The 16,844-nt window shown below is 56.9% G+C and overlaps 1 long non-coding RNA gene across 1 annotated transcript; it reads left to right on the top strand.

Annotated features, from left to right (window-relative positions):
• Nucleotides 1-1,551: 1,551 nt before the first annotated feature.
• LOC123479658 (uncharacterized) lies at nt 1,552-5,297 on the top strand. Its single transcript, XR_006655340.2, has 3 exons — nt 1,552-1,963; nt 2,149-2,308; nt 3,953-5,297. It is a non-coding gene; the product is annotated as an uncharacterized lncRNA (long non-coding RNA).
• The last annotated feature ends 11,547 nt before the right edge of the window (nt 5,298-16,844 follow it).

Genomic DNA, 16,844 nt, shown 5'->3' with positions numbered 1-16,844 from the left:
TGACACTGCAGGGCGGCCTTCTGAGCTGGGGCTCGTGGGCAGCCAAGGGAGAGGCCCCAGGGTCCCCGCTTCAGACAACCTCCAGCAAGTGCAGATCTCTTTGTCCCTCTCCTTAGACTCTCTTCCCCTCCTCCTCTCCCCAACCCTTCCCGTGTCTGGGCTGCTTTTCGGGGAGTCCTGCCCCATCAGTCCTGACTGCTGTGGAAGTGGTTGGTGGTGCTGAGCTGAATGGCTCCCTGGGCCTGTCCACGTGAGCTCCCAGTTCTGTTACTGTTTGTGGATGGTAGAGACTGGGCTGGTCCAGGCACCCCACCAGGTGACCTCTCATTGGGGACCCCAGACCAGCACAGCCCACTGGCCTGCTGTTGGAACTCCTTCCTCTCTCTTACAGCGGGCTGCCAGGATGTTAGTGGCAAGAACTCGACCACTGAAACCAGTGGGGGGAGGGGGTCCCGATACATGTGTCTCAGCAGGTCCCCGTGAGCCTACAGAGTTATATTCCGGGCCTCGCAGTAGACGTGGGTGTAGGCGTAACGGCTCTGCCACTTGTGCAGCGTAAGCCTCGCTCTGCCCTCCTGAGAGCACCGGGTGCCCAGCCTGGCCCCTCTGGGGCCCAGCGGGTCTTCCCGAGCGCCTGCCCAGCCCGCCCGTCTGCCTGCAGCCAGGACGCCCTTTGCCCGTCATCTGTCAAAGTGAGTTACAATTCTGGATTTCCTGCCTTTAAACCCTTCCTGTGTTTCCAGGTCATCCCGTTTGATTGTGGTGTATTCTTGAAGTTACTCCATTTGGTTTGACTTGCTGGTGTCTGTTGAGGGTTTGTATCCATATTCAGGAGTGAGTGGGGAGCTGACATTCCCTCTCCTCGAATCTGTTGGGTCTGCACATCAGTTACACGGGCCTCAGGGAAGGACTTGGAGAGTCTTTTTTTCTTCTTACAGGATTACCTGTTTTTGAAAGTCTGGTACAATTTACCTGTTAAACTACCTGGGTCTGCTGGTCTCTTTAGGGGAAAACTTTGTTTTTTAACATGTAACGCATCTCCAGCATTGTCTTTACAGCAAATTTCTTCGCTGAGACCTTTGGATCTGGGTCCGTGGTTCCACTCTACTCCTGTTGCCCCTCTGGGTTTTGTTACTTCTTTCCCGTTCTCGTGCCTTCTTTTGGATTATTTGAGTATTGTTTAGTATTCCACTTACATTATTAGCTTTTAAAATATATTTCTTTGTATTATTTTTTTAGTGACCACTCTAGGGATTTTAATACATAGCCCTAACTTCCACATTCTGCATAGAGTTAGTATTTTATTTCATATGTTGCATTTTTGTATTTCCGAAGGTAGGTCTTGCTAATGCTTCCTATTTCTCTGCTGAGAACGGTTTTCACTCAGTTCAGATGTGATCACCTCACCTCGTGAAGGGCGCTGCAGAAACCACTCCTCTTGTGGCTGGCCTCCGTCCCTTGTCTTCTCCCTTGGGAATTCTTCCTCTTCCTCTTCTTCTTTTTCATGTATGTTGGGTAACTTTAAAATTTTATCCGTTAGGGCATTTTGATTTTCCAACAGGCCCTGGAGCCTGTTTATTTCTCTTTAAGCTCCTTTTCTCTTCTCAGATTGGTTAATTTCTACTAATGTTTTCTTCTAGTTAATCCCATTCAGTGGGTTATTCACTTTGGATATTCGAGAACTGGGAAGCATGATTTGCATTCGTTACAGTTTCTGTCTGTCTGCTGAGACTCCGCCTCCTCCTGTTAGCCCTCCGCTTCCCGGTTCCCCGAGCCTGTTTGCCACACCTGCACTGCAGTCTGCTGCGTCCCAGGGCTTTTAGGTCAACTTCCTTCTTCCCGTGGGTCCTTTTCCCCGCCTTCCCCACCTCCGCTGAACTTGGCTGCTGAGGTGTCGGAGACCCTGCGTTCCTATCTTCCTCTGAGGAGCGTTGAGTTTGGATCTAATTGGCCCTGAATTTGTGTGAGTTTGGCTTTACGCTTTGTTGCGTTGGCTCTGAGGCGTGTCCCGGGTGTTTCCCAAGCTCCTGCAAGTCGGCAACTCTACAGGAGCGCTGTGCCCGCGCTGCTGTCAGGGCTTGATGCTGGGCTTTGGGGGGGTGGGTGTCTCGCATGGGCCTCACTTAAGGATGTTGTCCCCACTACAAGGCACGACCTTCCTGATGTCCCAGGCGTGGCCTTCCTGGTGTGTCGGCTGGATGCCTGGAGGCTGAGTGAGGACCGAGGTGCTCTCTCCACGCTACTAGGCTGGCACTGCTCGGCTTTGCAGTGTCTGTGCCCTCTGGCAATGCCCCACACCCTCACGTTGGTAGGTGCAAGACAGTCCTCAGCCAAGGATTTTGGGGCTGTGGACCTGGGGGCCGTGTCTGTGCAGCTTCTCTCCCGTTCCCTCCCTACACATTCCCCTCCCAGCTCTTCCTGCCGTGCTTTCCCTGGAGCCCAGCTCCATGCCATGGGGGAAACTGTGCCCAGGGAGGGATCCGTGGCTCGGGCAGCCGCTGCTCCCTTCTCTGGGGTCACAGTCTCGTGTGAGTCCTCACCCGCCGTCCGGAGGCCAGTCTCTGTGTTCTGGCCAGTGTGGTGTTGCTTTGGGGCAGAAGTGCTGTCAGGGCCAGTTGCCCTTGTGGCTGCAGTGGGGCTGAGGCAGACGAACACCACCTGTGCTTCGTATTGGTCCCTTTTTACAGCCAGCATGTGCTGCCTTTATCATTTGAGTAACACGAAGATTAAAATGTTGGTGAAATCGGTACCTACCCTGTGCGGGTGGTCTCTGACCGGTTTCCGGCTGTCCGCTGGCCCTCCGAGGAGGTAACCAGGTGAAAGCAAAGGTACTCAGTCATTCATCCTCTATACCACTGCCGTGACAGGTCCCGACTGGGGAGGCTCGTGGAAATAGGGCCGTTTATTTGATGCCAGTGCGCCAGCCTCCGCAGACAGCCTTTATGGTGACTTCCCACTGCCTTCGGCTTTGGACCCGCCTCCGTATGAATCACCCTCTGTTTGGGCCTCACACGGGCCTCGTCAGGCCCATCCAAAGCCACGTGAACTAGAACCCCGACATGCGAGGCCGCTGTGCAGGGGTGCCTGGCCTCGCCGGACAAGGGGCTGCAGTCAGTGGACTTGAGCAGGAGGGTGTCCTGCTGGGAGGCACAGTCCCTTGGGAGCAGGGCAGGGTTTCCGGCTGTACCCCTGCATGGTGTTCGAGGGAGAGAGTGGAGTTCACAGGGGCAGCCACAGGGCAGCAGGGGTCCCCTCGGCTTCTAGAGCATCCCGAGTTGATGCATGGGAAGAGTTTGGGGGGAGTGCCGGCCTGGCCAGCACTCTCTGACTGGCTGTGCTGGCCACGTGCCCCTTGGAGCTCCTCTGTGGGGGAGTGGGGGGGCAGGCCTCTCATTTCTGTGGTTGGCTGGGGACCCAGACAGTTCTGCCAGCAACTATGAGCCGTAGGCGGCCCAGAGGGCTCAAGCTGAGGCAGGGGTCAGAGCGGCTGAAGTCTCAATGGCGGGAGTCAGGGGAGGGTGCCAGGGTGGCCTAGAAAGCAGCGGCTGTTCTAGAATGAGGGTGGAGCTCGGGGAAAGGCAGGAGCTTCAGAGCCCAAACTGTTGGGGCTGGGGCTTGGGGGTAGGACGATGTGGTGGGAGGTGCTGACAGCACAGCTGGGCAGGCTTTACATTCCCGGGTTTCTAGAGTGACTTTCTGGGAAGTTCAGTTGTGCTGTTAAGGGGGGATGGATGAGGAGATCAGGCAGAAGGGTCTGCGGTGAGAACCCAGCTGCAGTGACAGTGCACAGGGGCCACTGGTGACATGTGAGGAGGGTCCCCAGGCCTCAGTGTGTGGACTTGCAAGGGGCTGAAAAGTCACATGGCCAAGGGAGGGGATGGGCTGTGGGGCTGGGCAAGCTGACAAACTGCCCTGTGTACACAGTTGTGTCTCAGTGTCCAAAACCCCACAGGGGCCACCAGTTTGCACGCCGGACAGTGACACATGAGGATCTCACCAGCTGGCTGCCCCCGCCCCGCCCGAGCAGGGCAGAGCCCCGTGCTGCCAGGCTGGCACACGGCCCAACAGATAACAGCGGCAGAGCTTATGGACCAGTTTCAAGTACCTTCATGTACCCTTGGGAAAATGGTTAAAAAGTAATTAACCTAAATTTAGCCCAATTGTCATAGAGAAATTAGTCACATGAGTCATCTGTGACTGCCGGCCTGCACATGCTGGCTTCCAGGTGAGCGTCACCCTGGGGCAGACTGCTGCCCACTGCTGGGAGCTCAGGCCTGCTGCTCCAGTCAGGGGGCCGTGGACCCTTCACACACCTGCTGACTTCTTGTCAAACCTTAGGTGGCAAAGCAGGTCACCGGGCTGCCGTCACACCCAGGCTGTGTTGGTGGACGTGACGCAGGGAGCACAGCCCCCTGAGTTTGCCTGGGTACTGGCCAGCCCTCCATCCAGCTGAAGCCAAGGGGAGCCCACTCCAGGGGGGTGTCCTCTGGCACAGGACTCTAGGGTCTCAGGATCCAGCCCGGGTGGTCACTTGGGCTGCTGCAGACGTCTTGGACACTCACATGGCTCTGTGGGGACCCAGGAGGGGACGCTTCTCTTAGCCCAGATGGGCCCAGCTCGCACTGCAAAGATGCCTCCAGAAACGGGGCTGAGGGAGGCCAACTCCCTGCTCTTGTACTGTCCAGGCGGTCTGCAGGGGTCTGCCCCCACTGAGCTGCTCGTCCCGCCGCCCCCTGCCACCGCCTGGCCGCAGCGGTTGCACTAGGGAGGATGCTGCCAGGTCTGCACATACATGGACACGGCAAGACCCAGGCTGACAAACTGAGATAAAACAGGTTATGTCCCCCGTCTGCCCAAAGACGTGCAAAGCTGGCGCTTCTCCCGACAGCAGAGCACAGGCTCACCGAGCTCAGTCCCTGCCACGCGGGCAGCATCAGAGCGCAGCACTGGGCGTGTGACAGTGCACGCGTGTCGTTCGCATGGCCTGACATACATACCCACTAAGTTTATATTCTTTTGTTTTAACAGAATCCCTGATTGTGATAGTCAAGATATTCAATAAATTAATATTGATAACTGGTTTAAAATACTTTTAAAGACTAATTTTATTTCAAGTGTACAAAATTTGAATGCATTCCCATAAAATATATAAAGTTAAATATAAAAATAGTAAGTTGAAGTGTTTTTCAGGGTTTTCAAAAAGTTATTTGCTTCTAAGGTACTCAAAGGAATATGATAAAATGCAATGTATAATTGATAACTAATAATTTGTAAAATAAAAATAATGAATATATGATGTAAACCCAAGATATTAAAATTAGGCTTTTAATAAATGAATTCTTTTGGAAACGCAATTGAATCTTATTGAAGAGGCTTTAAAGAAATGATCTGCAATCCGAACGTCCGTGTGAAGTCACGCGGCGGGCATGCCTGCCCAGACCTCTGTCTGCAGGGTGATTCATAGTATGGAATATTCCTGGGTGACAGTAGCAACCTGCACACCCTGCGCTAGCACCTGAGGACCCAAGGCCACCAGTTGGGACACGAAGGGGAGCGGGTGGCATTGGTTGTGTGCCACTGTGCTGCCAGGAGCCGGCAAGTTAATTCACTGGTGTCTTCTCTCACCTACTCTCTTCCTCCCGTCAGGGCAGGCTCATGTCCAGCTCTGCAGCTGAACAAGCCGCAGTCCCCCTCCCCCCCATCTCAGGACATGGCTGAGATCCCAGCTGGGCCCAGTTGGTGCCAAGAGCCCCCGCCCTCATGCCTCAGTGAGTACGTAGTTCAGTGTGTGTGATGTGCAGGCACCTGAAGTGTGGCCCAGGGCAGGCAGCCTGGCCTGGGCAGAATGCACAGAGAGCTCATGCCTGCTCTTCTGGGATGCAAGTCACTTTGCTCACAGAGCCCACCGGCCGCAGAGCCCAGGAGGAGGTAGGGTGCCCTCCCCAGGCCCAGAGGGATCTGGGAACGGTGGTGTTCACACAGCTTCCCTGCACTCATCTTAGGTCAGGGTCTACCTCTCAACCTGCCCTCACCCGGCCTGTCTCCCTATTCTTGAGAACTGTGGGCTCACCTGGGACATGTGCTATCCTCCAGGTAGGAACCACCAGCCAAGGTTTTGTTCAGCTATGTTTTATGTTTTTTAAATTTACTGTTTCCTTTTAAATTTTGCAACTGTGTATAATAAATATGGCTGCAAACCACCTCCACATCCTCATCTCCCGCCCGGAAGTTGGATGTGGGTATTGGGTAGAAGGGCCCGTGGAAGAGCATGCCTGTCCCTGAGGATGCGGCCGGGGGCCCTGTGGGGACTGGAACGTCTTGCCTCCTTAGTGTCCTCCCTGGTGGGCCCCCTGTCCCTGAAGGGATCCTGCTGGTGCCCAAGGGTGGCTCCTCTGTGTCTGGGGCTTTCAAAAAATAAAAGACAATGTCCTACCCTGTTTTCAAACAGTGAGCACAGGTGTGTCTGAAGTCTCTGCTGGTCTGCCCTGATGTCTGTTTCTTCTGCTGGCTCTTGTTCTCATTCCTCCATGGGCTCAGTTCTTTTTGACCTTGAGCCCATTGCTGGCTGGAGGTGAGTTCCTCCAGGGGGCGTTTGCCTTTGCCTCTGCCAGGTGCAGGGATGCCACCTGTCACAGACCTCTTCAAAACTACCTGCACTGCTGAGGTTTGGGTTGGGTTGGGTTGGGTTGGTTCTGTTCTGCTCACTCAAGGGCGGGATGAGGCTACACGCCTCCTGGGCTCACCTCGCCTCCAGGATGGGTCTCCAGCTCTGCTCAGTGCCGGGGCCACTTTCCTGGGCACCCTTCAGGTGGAGCCCTTGTGGGGGATCCCAGTTTACAATCTGTGAGACACCCCGTCCTGGGAGCCCTGGGCCCTACCTTCTGTCCCAAGAATTGGGTCCAGCCAGAAACCAAAGCCCAAGTGCACAGGGCAGCCGGCGTCCTCAGCAATAGGCAGGTTTCGCCTTGGGGTTCTTGCCTCCTTTCCATCTGGGCCTTGGCCGCCCTGGGGAGGCATTTTTTGCATTTCACCCGTCGGGGTTCTCATTTGAGCGTTCAGAGCTGCTGTCACAGCACCCAGCTTGCCGGGCCCCTGGAACGGAGTCCCCGCACGATCCCTCCTTCGAGTCTCTGGCTCACACGTCACTGTCTCCTGGGCTTCTGTCTGCTGTCTTCGTGTGCTGGGTATTTTATGTGATAATTTATTTGTCAAAGTGACCGAGACCCAGGACGATGCTGTTTTCCTCTCCACAGGATTGTGAACTGCGTCTGCCGGCTGCGTACCGGCAGCAGCACGTGGGGACCCTAATCTCTGAACTGCTGTGGCCCAGGGAAGGCTTCGCGGGCCTCCCTGCGTTTTAGGTTGACCCTTCTGGGGTAGGCCCAGCCTCCTGTCCTCAGAGCCTTCGGGGGCTCCCAGCTGCCTCCCCCAGACTGGCCAGTGCCCCCAGAGACGAGTGGCTCCAAGTGCTGGCCCTCTCTCTGCTCTGTCCTCTCTGGAGTCTGGGCCTCGTTCACGCCCAATGGCTCGCTCCCCCTTGGCTGCCGTTGATGGGCTGTAAGACACACTTTCCCAGCCTTGTGAGTGGCCATCAGCCTGAGGAGCTGGTCTGCACTGCCCAGAGGCTGACGGGGGTCTCTTCACCTAGTTCCTCCCCAGCACGCTGTCCTGACCTGCTAGCTCCTGCCTGCGGGTTCCCTAAACAGCTGCCCTGCTAATTGTGAGCTGGCCTCTGAGAAGCTGCAGTGACGAAAACTCACCCTAAGCCCACTCATTCAGACCACAGTGTCCCTACCCGGTGACAGGCCCATCTGGCCAGAGACAGCGGAACTGGGGCCTGGGCTCAGCGGCACCAACAGTGAAGGGTATGCGCTCCATGGGGAGCTCTCCTTTCTTCTTTTATGGGCACAGACACGTGTTGAGACGAGTCGTGAGCCGACTCATTAGCGCTGGGGCAGATGATGTCGCTCCTGGTGCTTTACCCTCCAAACTGGGAGTCACAGTCGGAATGCGTCCAGCTTCCTCCCCTTCAGCCACCTGGAGATGTGATCACTCACTGTCTGCTAGATGCTATCTCTCCTTCAAACCCACAGGCCTGCCCCCGGCGCTCAGTCCCTGACTCACAGCCTCAGATTCCGTGAGGCTGGTGTCCTTACTGGTTAACTGGCCACACACACAAACATGCACATACACACATATGCACATGCATGCACACACATGCATTCACTCACGCACACGGGGAGGCCTATGATGGGGGCTTCCCCAGGTGAGGCTGGATGGGGAGCAGCCCAGCCACAGGCCTCATGGGCAGTGTGTGGATCTTGGCTGTTTGCTGGTGGGGGACAAAGTGGGGAGGGAGGTGTGGAGGCGGGGGGTCATTTGCAGGTTGTGGTGGGTGGCCAAGGGGCCCTATGAAAACAGAGATTGTGGATGCCCTTGAGATCAGTCTCGGAGCAGGATGGACAGGGTCTGTCAATGGATCCGAGGACAGAGGAAAGGGGACTGAGGCTGGCTGGCTGGAGCCACCAGGGGGCTGGCAGGAGGACTTCAGGGTCAGGGGACAGGCTGGACAATGTGATCTGTGTGATGCCTCAAGGACGAACTTGTTTGGGCCCCGTGACCCCTCCCTCATTTTGGCCAGCACCTCTGCACCCCCCTCACCCAGCCAACTACATTTGGGGAATTGCCTCCCCACAGTGTGCAGTCAGGTAGGATGTGGAGGGTGTAAACCCGGCCCGCGCGCAGCTGTACCTACTGGGAGTTGAGCCCCAAGCCAAGGGTTCTGGGGACAGACACCCAGAGCACGCTGCCTTCTTGGGATGGGTGTCCTGGTGGCTCTGTAACTGGAGCCTCCCACCCAGTTCCATCTCCCAGGGGCCTATTTTGTTCTTTGCAACCTGAGGAGCCCAATGCTGGTGCCTCTAAAATGGTTCACCCCAACAGGTGTACGACACATGTGTCCTGAGCTCCAAGGACAACCGCAGGTGAGGAGCAAATCCAGGTGAGAGAATGCACAGAATGTGTGAAGTCGCTGCAGGAAATGGTTGGAGCTTAAAGGGATATTCCTGTTTTCGATGCTCACCGGTAAGTGGCCCTAAAGTGTTCTGGTGAGTTCTGTGCATATGTTCTCTGCATCGAGCATCCCTCCCTGTCCCCAAGCCCGACACCAGTGGGAAGAATGGCCCCAACCTGGGTCCTTTTGCCACAGGGAAGAACAGTCAGTCACCTCTGTTTGCTCCTGCACCTCGCACTCTGTGCCCTTGCCCCAATGTGCTTCGTGGCCTCGTTTGTCTGGTGAACGCACACCTGGCATTTAACTCACCTTTATAGTGCTCCCCCCGACCACAGTGGGGTGAGGAATCAGGCTCCTCTATAAACCACCTTAGTCCTGGAACAAGAAGCCAGCCAGCCAGCCTGACGTGTCTTGCCTCCTAAGCAATGGGTCTGGGCAGAGGCTCATCATTGCACAGACCGAGTGCAGAGCACAGAGGAGACGTGGCTCTGAGTCAGGGCTGGTTCATGGTCAGTTCACGGTCAGATCCTGAGTGGAAACATAATGGGCTAAAGCTGTGTCAGGCAGTTTGGCCCTCAGAGCCACACAGGGGTCTCTGGATTGTGCAGTCAGGAAGCCTGAGTCCTACCCCACTCTGCTGCCCCATACTGGACCCCAGCGCCTGGGGGCTGCCGGGATCCAGCAGGGCTGTAGCAAGGCCTCATGGGGCTCAGGGAGCCCCACATCTAAAGCAGGCTGGCCGTCTTCTCCAGGCATTGCCTGCTTATCAGTAAGGCCTCCGCGGGTCGTTACAGAGGAGATCAGGCAGGAGCAGGTGAAGACACAGCTGCAGGGAGTAGTCACATGATGACAGAGGCAGAGGTTGGGGTGGTGCCAGAACAAGCCGGGGAACACCAAGGATGTGGGCAGCCCCAGGAGCTGGAAGAGGCAGGAGGATCCTCCCCAGGCCTGGCAGGTAGGGAGCATGGCTTTGGCCCCCCCTGGATCTCTAACTTCTGACTTCCAGGGGTGAGAGGATGGATTTCTGTTCTTTTAGGTCTCCGAGCTTGTGTTCAATTTTTCCGGCGCCCTAGGAAGCAAATACACCTGTCATCGCAGGTCTTGTCCCTGCCTACGTGGCCAGCACCTCCCCCACTGTGGTGCCCACCCTGTGGGTGGTGCCCCCAGACCCCTGTAGGGGATGAGGACGCTATTTCCTGAGAGCACACAGCACCTGATACATCCGACTGCGCGGCGGCAATCAAGCCACCCCTCTCATTGCAGCCCCTGATCCCGACTTCAGCTTTGCAGCTTTGAACCAGCGAGCAGAGCAGTCGGGCAGAGCTGTCCAAGCAGGCAAGTCCTCCCTCCAGGCCCCGCTGAGCTGTCAGTCCTGGCTCAGAGCCAACACGCACAGCATGGTTTTGCCATCCCCAGCGTTCAGTTGCCATCAGAAGGCAGGGCCTCCACTTGGTGAACACGCCGGGAGCAGCGGGGCCCTGGAATGGGCGTCTGCTCAGCCAGGCTTGCTGGGCAGGAGGTGCTGGAGCCCCCGACGCTCCTAGCAGCAGGCCAGGGCCCGGACTTGGGGACCGTTGCCCACTCTTCCTCTGACCCAGAGCACCCCTTCAGACTGTACCTGAGGGTCCCATCCTTCAGATAACTTCATTGGTGGTCGTCAGTGGGCCTCACTCGGGGCTCCTTGCATCTCACAGACAGTTCCTGGGCCCCATTTCCAAGAGCACTTATCTGCCATCCTGGAATGTGAATTCTTCCTCACTGAGAAGTCAGAGAAAGAGCCACAGCTACAGCCCCTCCGGGACCAGGAAGCCCATGCTGGGCCCTGTACAGGGTGGCCGAGATAGTGAAGCCCCTGTCCTTCCGCTGTCCCTGCTGCCCCTGCTGCTCCGAGACAGCTGACCTACCCACCCTGTAGCCTTTCTGCTTAGGAGGGGCCCCTTAACCCTGATGGTGTCCTAGTCAGCTCCTGGAGCAGCCCCTGGGCATCTGCTTCTGGGGTTGAGGCCTTGAGACCCCAGGACCCTCTCCCAGCACTGCACAGTCAGGCTGGGGGCAGGTGAGAAAGGCCAGACCAGCAGGGGGTGTTCCAGCTTTGGATAGAGAGAGGTCCAGGGGCCAGGCCCCAGGGGGAAGGCTGGAAGAGGGAGAGAAATTGGAGGGATGGGTGGGAGAGGGCAGGGAGTGGGGCACGAGCCTCAGGAGTCCACGGAGCTGCGTGGCCACTGTCCACACTCTGCCCACATTCCTCCCTACTCCGCCCTGTCTGGGGAAGTCCTAGATCAAACGTGTCCTAGAGGCCCGGACCATGAAGTACCCCCAACGTGTGGGTTAGAAACCGTCACATGAGACAACAAATCTAAGTGCCAGGCAGAGGGAAAGGACGGCACCCAACTTAGGGGAGGGGTGGAGGGTGGACTGCTTTCTGCTTTGGGGACTCCAGGATGAAGGGGGTGAGTTTCCTGGAGCTGCGTGGCATCTGAAAGTATCCGCTACCCTTTGTGCTGATGGAATCGGCCCGTTTGTTTTGGTGATTACTGTCTCTAGGCCCCTGGGGGGCGCTGGGCAAAGACCCTCCCCCAGGGCGCCCAGGTCACCTGCTTTGTACCAACCCAGGGAGGCAGGGAGGCAGGGAGGCAGACGCCTCTGGTGTTCCCCTTGTAGGACCAGGAAATGGAATCTCAGCAACGCAAAGGGACATGCCCTCCCACCCACGGGTGGTATTTCCCAGTCCAGAGGCCTGGCCTCAGACAGAGAGCCACAGGGCATGGCAGGGAGACCAGCTTTATAGACCGAGTGGGCACTGCCCCTTGGATGAAATGCCCTGTCCCCTGCAGAGGAGGTGGAGGTGGGAGTTTGGGGCAGCAGGGAGCATCTGCTTGACTCGGACTGGGGAGCGGGACCCACGGGGGCCCTGGGCTGGCTCAGAACTGCTGCGCCAGCTCTGCTCGGCCACACAGGAGGATCTGGGGCTCCCACACCCAGGTGGGCTTCCCCCTTCCCAGATCCTGGGGGGAAAGGAGCACACTCGGCCCTGCATGGGGACCGGAGCTGTTTACAAGGGCGGCCTCAGTGCTCGCCTTGACTCACGCCATCAGCTATGTTGTCAGCTGAGAAGAGAGGGCACGGCGGAGTGTGTGCCTGCACCCTGATGGTGTGTACATAGTACACTGTGTGTATAAAAATACGTGATTCTCGCTGCCGTACACTGAGACGCTGAGCGACCGCCCCCGACAGTCAGATTAGGGGCAATTTTCATTTCCTTTTTTTGTCACCAGTACATGACGAGGTTTCAACAATGAAGCAAGTCAACTTGTGTGATAAGAAAAATAAAGTTATGTTCAACAGCACGTGTATGTCTAGCTGAGGTCATCTGTTTGCAGGCTGTAATAGAGAAGGGCCGTCCTAGACTCCCGCGAAGCACTTCCCAGCTGACAGCGCCCTTCACATCTGTCAGCGGGGAGTAAAACGGTTAGTGCTCCGTGGCCTTTCCGTCGTTGTTATTTTAACAAATCACACAAATAAGGCACGAGCACATTCTTGCTGAACCACACAGAAGTTGTGTCGCTGGGGTGGGCAGAACCTGTGCTTTGCACTCACTGCGATTCCAGGGTTCTAGCTGAGAGAAGAGCCACGGTCCATTCACAGCGCAGTGCTCGTGTTGGACTTCCTGCAGGCGGTGTGGGAGGGGCCTGTGCGCTCACACCTGCTCGCCCCTCACCCACCAAGGACGTCACTCAGCAAAGATGGCTATTGAGTTACCATGTTGCATTTTTGTTCTTGACACTGAGGAAAGGACTGACATCACGGTGCGCTTTTACGTACTTGCTTTTGTCGGAAGTTAGCGATGACTTAACCTCTCTCCGCTACGATGATGGCTTTTGTGGGCTGAGTTCTGTCCCCAGAATTCATATGTTGACACCCCGATCCCCCGTACCTCAGAGTGTGACTGTGTTTGGAGATGGAGCCTTTAGAGGGGCAATCGAGGTCAAATGGGGTCTTTTGGGTGGGCCCCACTCCACCATGACTGGCACCCTCATAAGAGAATATGAGGGTACAGACACAAGGAGGGACAACCCCGTGAGGACCCGGAGAGGATGGCTGTTGGCCAAAGACACTGCTTTATGTATGTGCCCGGGCTGTCCTAGCTGCTGTGGCCTCTGGTGGCACGCTGTCTCCCCCAAGACCTCCTGCCCTCTGGACCTCACTGCCCTCTGCTATCTCCTGCTTCTCTCCCTGCCTCCTCTGCCAGGGGCCTCCAGACCTCCCTGTCCCAAAGCTTTCCACTCTGCCCACACTGCCTGGGCAGCACGGGGCAGCTCCCGCCCCGTCCACAGAGAGGCTCGGCACCCACGAGTGAGCGGAGGGCTGACTCTCACACCGCTGACTCCACATCCGATCTCTCTGCCTGCTGGGCTCTGCACTCGGGCAGGCACCCCTCTCCCAGCCCCCACCATCACCAGCCAGCAGCCCAGGGCCGAGCCCAGGGCTGGCATGGAGTGAGCACCCCATTAAAGGTCATTGAGTTCAGGAATAAGCTGGGATTTCAGAAGTTAGCAGCAGTAAATGGAATTCCCACAGAGACATCTTTCTTTGGAGAAGCCCATGGGGCCTTGTGACAAGAAGGACTTAGTCATCTTTCAACTCCTGTGGCCCAAGCACTGTGCTTTGACCCCACTGAGCATCCAGGCACAGACATCCTATGTTTACTGAGCCCCTCCTGGACACCAGGGGCTGGGGAACCACGGCTTGGGGACAGGAGCTCACGGTCTGTGTTGGGATGGCTGACAAAGCTGAGGGTGAAGGTGCAGAGAGTAAAGGGGGAGGAGAGGAGCAAGCCCTCCAATGGCAACAGGGCAAGGTCTCCCCAGGTTGGAGATCCCAGTGGGACCCTGCACTTCAGAGCGTGGAGCTGGAGCAGTTCTCCACATGTGACCAGGGTAGTCCTGGTCCAAGCTGGCACCCCCAGGGGTCCTGTGCACCAGCCGTTGAGAGCCACTCTCCTGGAGCAGTCTTTGAGCAGATGGAATAACTGGTCCTCAGAGGGAAGGGGTGGCAGCACTGAGGAGGGAGGGGGCACCCTCAGAATGAGGGCCATGGAAAGGAGGAGGGGATGGACCACCCAGATGGCTGCAGTGGCCATGGCTTGGAATAGGGACATGGCCTCATCCACGGCGCCAGGGGGCGGTGCAGAGCTGGGCAGGTATGTGGACCTGGCAGGGAAGGAGTGAGCGTGGCTGTTGGTAGATTACCCACTTCCCATTGAAAGTGAGGCCTGTCTGCTGTAGGAGAAATGAGAGCAGAAGTCACCAGGGAGGGTACATGAGCCTCTGACCACAGGCGCCCCCAAGTCAGCTGGTGGGTGCGTAGCTGGTGGGGCTGTGAGGTCTGCAGGCGAGCCCAGGGAAGAGGCCGCTGGTGGGGTGCAGCTGGGGGAGCACCCTCTGACCCTCACAGCCCCCAGGGCAGGTTCCATCGTGACCTATCTCACTATTCAGGCCAGTTGAGTCACCTAAGCCTGCATGGGCACGAAGATGTCGCCACAGGAAACCATCATGCAGGACTAAGAAAGTCCACAAGTGTCCCCAAACCCTATCTCTGTTGAAGCGAAGAGCTTGTGTGGACCTCCTGCAGGGCCTCACTGCCACTGCCTGCCACCTAACATTTTAGATTGAACACACAGGTGCCTTGGTGACAGCTTTCGAGTGTCTCGTGTCCTTGGGAAATGTGGTTTTAAAAATGCCTTAAATAACAAGGATAGACACCAATACAGAGGCCAAACCATTCTGATTTGGGGCTAGTCTTGGAGGCCAGCTGGCCACTCGGCAAGTGGCCAGTGGGTAGCCACCGTTGAGTCCCACGCTTTCTTCTCTCCATGTGGGCCCTTCAGGAGGCATTCCAAGCCAGTGTGTCCCCTCTCCAGCTCTCTCAAGGTCCCCGTGGCAGGGAGGGTATGGCCCCTGCTTTTCAGGCCCCTTCCCACACAGGTGCCCAGAATGCACCCTGACCAGTGAGGATGCACGTTTCTGCCTGCAAGGCGTGGCTGGAGTGTAGACCTGCCCTGTCCCCTGAAGACTCACCCTGGTCCCACCTGTGCGGGAGGGCCGGCCACGTGTGTCTCCGACCTGCTTTAGGGGGCTCCTGGGAGTGCTGGCAAGCAGCAGACTTGTCTGGCCCATCCCTCCCAAGCCCAGCATCCCCAAGTGTGCAGGGACCAGGCAGAGGGCGGGCGGCCTGCGGGGGTCCCAGGTGCAGGGCGGAGGTGCGGGCCCCACTCCCGGACTCTGGGTGATTCACATCAAACACTGGGTACCTTTGTTCCTGCCGGCTGTGCGTGCGCACGCGGGGCTTTGTTGCTCCTCAGCGGTGCAGGCCCCGTGGTGCCCGGCGGCCTCCCTAATTACAGCTCTGCCCGCACCCGCCCCCCCCCCCCCCCCCCCCGTGCCTTTGAAGTGGGTGCCGCTGCCCGCCGGCCTCGCACCCCGGTAATTGTAGCTTCCCTCCAGGCCGGCTGCCGGTTGCTAAGTTTCCCTGGGTCTTTTCAGCAGGTTGTTGGGGAAATTACAATGCACTCGGAGCAGAAGGTAAAACCTATGCTTTTATCGGGGTTAGATTAATGTAGGTTAAGCTGTAAAGAATTTTAAGAACATGCTTTGTGTGCTAAGGATAGGTTTTGCCTGGAGGTCGGACTGGTGCCCCACGCAAGCTGAAAATGACAGGCTTGGTAAGCCAGGGACAGGAAGCAGCCTGGTGGCCTCAGTGCGAGACTGAGGCAGTGCCATTTGTCCCCGCAGAGCAAGAGTGACCGACACCCCCCATCTTGCCTTTAGAGCCCAGGAGCCGGGCGAGCAGCTCAGGGCAGGAAGCCTCTCTGCTTGGCCACTTGCGCGTGGACTCCTTTCTATAGCCAGCGAATGAAACCAACTTGAGTGATGAAACCGATGTAGTTTTGGTATTTGAAATACGGCTAAAAGCCAGTGAGGGAGAAAATGCGGGCAACATTTCCTTCTCATCGCCTGCCCTACCCTTGCCATTTAGTTCTCTGTGAGGGAACACCACGGGCGAGCCCTCGGAAACGACTCGTTCCGCGGTAAGTGCACTTGTGGAAGTGATCGACTGGGGCTGGGACAGAGGGTTTTGGTGTTCGGATGGCTTCCTTCAGCCCGTTCCACATTGGGTCCCCGGAGGCACCCAGGAGGCCCACTGTGAGCAAACCTGGCGGAGCCTTTGGAGGACAACTCCTGGGGCCTCCTCGAACCACACATATGACACAAATTCTGAGCCCTTGGACAGGGCTGGCCTGGGTGGAGTCCTCGCTAAAGGTCTCTTGGCCGCTCACGGGAGCCATTACAGGGCAGAGCGGTGCAGAAAGCAGCAAACAAATGCCTCGGGCCTCTCATCGCCTCCTCGGGGGAGGAGGGGCCCATTTAAAAGATACCCCGCTGCTGGAGCCCACATAAATGAGCCACGTGGAAATTCCCAGAACAGTGGTTTCCAGGCTTCAATGTTTAATCTAGGGGAAGCTTTCCCCGCTTAAAGTGACATTATATAGGACTAGGAAAACTGCTCTGTTGGCAGAGAGGCCAGCATCACCTTCTGAGGACCTTCACTCTCCACTCAGCTTCCTCTGCCTCCCCCTCCCTCAGTACTTCCCTCCCCACCCTGGGTGTGCCTTGGAAGATAATGCCTTTGCTATGGTAGGGTTCTACAGAGAAATAGAACCAACAGGAGATATAGCTATATAGAGACAAATCTATCTATCTATCTATCTATCTCTCTATCTATCTATCTACCTACCTACCTACCTACCTACCTGCCATCTATCTGTCTCTGT

Source organism: Desmodus rotundus, chromosome 2 (genome assembly GCF_022682495.2).
Source record: "Desmodus rotundus isolate HL8 chromosome 2, HLdesRot8A.1, whole genome shotgun sequence".
NCBI lineage: Eukaryota > Metazoa > Chordata > Mammalia > Chiroptera > Phyllostomidae > Desmodus > Desmodus rotundus.
The sequence above is the reverse complement of the archived record's forward strand: the minus strand, read 5'-3'. Positions and strand labels throughout refer to the sequence as shown.